Genomic DNA, 5,713 nt, shown 5'->3' with positions numbered 1-5,713 from the left:
GGAATGCAAGATTGCGTCTGTTACTCCGCAAAGCCATCCGAAAAAGACAAGTGGGACGACCAACCATGCTTCATGCTGAATTACTTCATATGCCAGGCTGCACCAGGTACTTCTTGTATCCGCACTATTTCATGAAGTCATTTCATTCAATATTCATTGCGCAGCTTAAGTACATATCTAGATAAGGTGGCAGACCATCATTTGGCGAGCCAAATCATTTTTCATCAATTTTCATTCTGCTCGTTTTTTTTTCAGGACGTCCATAGGCGACAGGCGGGACTCTCACCACTACTGTACAACGGCTCCGACCATCCGCAGTAAAGCTAACTAGAAAAACTTAAGACCGGGAATTAAAGCATTGGTTGAGATCAACATCTTTTCCTACAAGTTTATTCTATACGGGAAAATAAAATGTTATGAAACAGTAACATGGATGTCACACTTCAGTTTCCAGTTGTAGACGTTGGCACGTCTTGAATACTTTCATGCCTTTTCACAAGGCACACATTGTCCTCCTGATGACAGAATCATCTCAAGTTACCTTGATGAGAAGAAACAATGAAACAGTTTAAAACCATTGTAATAATCAGGACTGTAACAATTCACGAGTTTCCCATCCCCAGAATGCATTGCTAAACCTCATTTGCATAGGACAGGAAGGCATCGGAATGATCCTGTTGACGTGAAACAGCTTGCTTTTCACTGTGTTTTGAGGTGTTGTGGCATGTTATGCTCAACGTTAACTACATTAATCTGGGTTGGATCTGACAACAGATAGAGCATGAATATGTGGTTTGTAACGTTGTAGTGGTAACGCTATACTGATGCTGTAACGTTACAAACCACATGTTCCATGTTGAAAAGAACACAAAAACTTCATTCTCTATTCGTTCTCAGATTCGACCCATAGTAATTTAATTAATGCTGATCATAAAATGGCCCAACACCTCAAAACACACTGAAAAAGAAGCTGCTTCACGTCAACAAGATCATTCAGATGCCTTCCTATGCAAATGAGGTTGAGACCCCTGTTTTTGCAATGTATCCTTGAGATGGGAAACTCGTGAATGAAACTGTTTGAAACCACTGTAACAATAAAGACTGTAACAATGTAACAATTTAAGAGCGAATGTCTGTAAGGATCAAACAATGGTGGCAGGGGTAAAAAAATCGATTTGGCTCAAACTTTGCACAGTGATAGTACTTGGCCCACAACCTCTCAAAATAGCTTTCTTTCCGGTCAGCACCGATCGTTGCCATGGTAACGGGCCAACCAAGTTTCGGGGCCATTTTCCCTGATTTAGACATGTGAAAAACATGAAATTTGGCATAGTTTAAGGTACGATTACGAGCAAGTGCTTTAATATTATGGAAAAACAAAGTATGGGCTTAAAAGACCAACTTATCCGCTTTTCTAGAATAGCTTTGAAATTTTCAAGAAGTTCGTTTAAAGGACCTGGGCAACCCTAACACAATACAGTGTTTGAGGCTTATGAAAAAGCGTTATTTCTGCCCAACTTCGAAGTGCTGCAAGTCCAAAGATGGTGTTTTTGTTGGCTTCAAATTTGAATCAAAGATACATAAACATATGTGCTATGAAATGCATGGTTGCAAACTTTGGGCACTTCTTTGGTTGTCACGTGGTTGTCCTTAGAAGTAGGTCAAATTTTGAATTTGAGGGAAAATATGATTTTCAGCCATGTTCAGGATACTACATCTACAAAAGAAAGCAAGCAATCTGATAAAGTCTTTTGCCCAAAGTAACATTATGTCTTGTCTATTAAATGAATACTTGTGGAGGTTGGAGTCTTGTGTCGTTGGTGTGCACATGTTCCTAAAAGTAGGCCATATTTTGGACATGTACAGAAATGGACATATACGCCTATGTTTAAAGCTCTAGAAATAGCAAAGTGGGATGTCATTTGAATTCAATCTTTGCAGGAAAGTACATATATGTATTGTGTATCAAATGAATACTTGTGGAGGTTGGGGCCTTGCGTCGTTGGTGTGCACTTGTCCCTAAAAGTAGGCCATATTTTGGACATTTACAGAAATTGACATATACGCCTATATTTGAAGCTCTAGAAATAACAAAGTGGGATGTCATTTGAATTCAATCTTTGCAGGGAAGTACATATATGTATGTGTATCAAATGAATACTTGTGGAGGTTTGGGCCTTGTTTCGTTGGTGTGTACTTGTCCCTAAAAGTAGGCCATATTTTGGACATGTACAGAAATTGACATATACGCCTATGTTTAAAGCTCTACAAAGAACAAAGATAGATGCTATTTGACTTCAACCTTTGCGGTGAAGTACATACAACAATAGTGAGCGGGGTCAAAAATCGATTTGACTCATATTTTGCACAGTTATAGTACTTCGCCCACAACCCCTTGAAATAGCTTTCTTTCCGCCTAAAACCCATTGTTGCCATGGCAACAGCCCATTCAAATTTTTGGGCCATTTTGACAGATTTTTGCGTCTCTACAACACGGAAATTGGCAAAGTCTAGGACGCGGTCACCACCAACTGCTTTAACGTAACGACAAATACTTTAGGATATTATTAGACCAATGCATTAACTTGTACGAAATAGGTATCAAGTTGATGTACAGGCAGATTTCAGTCTTTGGGCAACCTCAAAATAGGTCATTTTCCGCACTTGTCCCCAAATTTGGATTTTGGGCTGTTTTTGAGCTGATGAAAATACCAAAGTGAATTTATTTTCAGACTCATCCTTCTACCATGTTTTTATTATAGTATTGACTATCACATGGGTGATTTTGAGGGCTTTTTTTTGTTTATTGCCTATTTCTGTAAATGTTTAAAATATGGCCTACTTTTAGTGACAACTATACAACAACGACGCAAGAACCTAACCCCCACAAGCCCTTATTTGATACACAATACATATATGTACTCCTCTTAAAAGATTGAATTAAAATGACATCCTACTTTGTAATTTCTAGACCTTCAAAAAGACAAACGTAGCCGTTTTCCCTTATTTCTGAATATGTCCAAAATATGGCCTACTTTTAGGGACATGTACACACCAACGACACAAGACCCCAACCTCCACAAGTATTCATTTGGTGCACAATACATATATGTACTTCCCTGCAAAGATTGAATTCAAATGACATTCTAATTTGTTATTTCGAGAGCTTCAAACATAGCCGTATATGTCAATTTCTGTACATGTCCAAAATATGGCCTACTTTTAGGGACATGTACACACCAACGACACAAGACCCCAACCTCCACAAGTATTCATTTGATACACAATACATATATGTACTTCCCTGCAAAGATTGAATTCAAATGACATCCTACTTTGTTATTTCTAGAGCTTCAAACATATATAGCCGTATATGTCAATTTCTGTACATGTCCAAAATATGGCCTACTTTTAGGGACAAGTGCACACCAACGACACAAGAACCAAACATCCACAAGTATTCATTTGATACACTTCAAATATGTACTTCCCTGCAAAAATTGAATTCAAATGAGATCCCACTTTGTTATTTCTAGAGCTTCAAACATAGCCGTATATGTCAATTTCTTTACATGTCCAAAATATGGCCTACTTTTAGGGACAAGTGCACATCAACGACACAAGGCCCCAACCTCCACAAGTATTCATTTGATACACTTCAAATATGTACTTCCCTGCAAAAATTGAATTCAAATGACATCCCACTTTGTTATTTCTAGAGCTTCAAACATAGCCGTATATGTCGAATTTCTTTGTATGTCCAAAATATGGCCTACTTTTTAGGGACAAGTGCACACCAACGACACAATACCCCAACCTCCACAAGTATTCATTTGATACACAATACATATATGTACTTTCCTGCAAAGATTGAATTCAAATGACATCCCACTTTGCTATTTCTAGAGCTTTAAACATAGGCGTATATGTCCATTTCTGTACATGTCCAAAATATGGCCTACTTTTAGGGACAAGTGCACACCAACGACACAAGACTCCAACCTCCACAAGTATTCATTTAATAGACAAGACATAGTGTTACTTTGGGCAAAAGACTTTATCAGATTGCTTGCTTTCTTCTGTAGATGTAGTATCCTGAACATGGCTGAAAATCATATTTTCCCTCAAATTCAAAATTTGACCTACTTCTAAGGACAACCACGTGACAACCAAAGAAGTGCCCAAAGTTTGCAACCATGCATTTCATAGCACATATGTTTATGTATCATTGATTTAAATTTGAAGCAAAAAAAATCACCATCTTCGGACTTACAGCACTTCGAAGTTGGGCAGAAATAACGCTTTTTCATAAGCCTCAAACACTGTATTGTGTTAGGGTTGCCCAGGTCCTTTAAACGAACTTCTTGAAAATTTCAAAGCTATTCTAGAATAGCGGATAAGTTGGTCTTTTAAGCCCATACTTTGTTTTTCCATAATATTAAAGCACTTGCTCGTAATCGTGCCTTAAACTATGCCAAATTTCATGTTTTTCACATGTCTAAATCAGGGAAAATGGCCCCGAAACTTGGTTGGCCCGTTACCATGGCAACGATCGGTGCTGACCGGAAAGAAAGCTATTTTGAGGGGTTGTGGGCCAAGTACTATCACTGTGCAAAGTTTGAGCCAAATCGATTTTTCGACCCCTGCCACCATTGTTTGATCCTTACAGACATTCGCTCTTAATACCACTGTTATATCTGTTGTCTTTCATTGATACTGTCGTTAACATTGTTAAGACTGCTTAGGATTTTGCGCTTTTTGGCTATTTCTGCAATAAATAGTAACTATTATGGTTCAATGCGGATGTATGATTTTTTAACTGTGTCAGTGTGACAGGAAGGTTGGGTGTGTTGTGTTTGGTACTAACGAAATGAAACATACATGCATGAAACAAACGTTTGTCACTACACGCAAAAATTACTTCAACCCTGAATATGAATAAATGAATGAATGAATGAATAAATTGATGAATTTTTATTTACGTGTCTTGCGACTTTTGTCGCCCAGCCCATATAGGCTTATAAGACACCAAAACACAAACGTAAACATAAACATAGGTACAGAAATCATATACACATAAATCCAAGTTTGAGTCAAAAGGTCAGATTGGAAACATCAAATGAAATTAAAGAACTTAATATAACGTTGAACATAACATAATCGGTACATAAGAGTCAAAAGTGCACAAAGTCAACTCAAATTGTCAAAAGTACATATATGCAACTCAGAATAATTAATGAAACATATTACGCAATGGAAAAAAACAACCAAAATTCATGCATTCGTTTTAATATGTTGATTTACACACACACACACACACAGAACTGATTAAATATTTGAAGCAAAAGCATTAATTTAGGAGGTAAACATTATGATGTCAGCTGTAACTACAGTGATTTTGTGTGTATGTGTGTGTGTGTGGGGGGGGGGTCCAAAGCAACGTTGACGTTTTCTTCTTATTTCACATAAAAAATGGACGACGAAGAGAACACTTGGAATAGTTGGGTAAAGAAACAAGCTGCCAGGAAGCCCAAACACGCGTCACTTCTTGATTAGCACAAGAGCTACCCACCATCTAAATGTCGTCACCGTAGCTTGTCTAAATCACGAGATATAAAAAACCGGGAGTACTGGTGAAGTAGCATAACAAGCCGCCAGAGGGTAAGAAAGCTAATCATTTCGAGGTCTCATCAAGACCTACGTACATACTAAA

This window comes from Branchiostoma belcheri, unplaced genomic scaffold (genome assembly GCF_001625305.1).
Source record: "Branchiostoma belcheri isolate BF01 breed outbred unplaced genomic scaffold, Haploidv18h27 scaffold387, whole genome shotgun sequence".
NCBI classification, from domain to species: domain Eukaryota; kingdom Metazoa; phylum Chordata; class Leptocardii; order Amphioxiformes; family Branchiostomatidae; genus Branchiostoma; species Branchiostoma belcheri.
The sequence above is the reverse complement of the archived record's forward strand: the minus strand, read 5'-3'. Positions refer to the sequence as shown.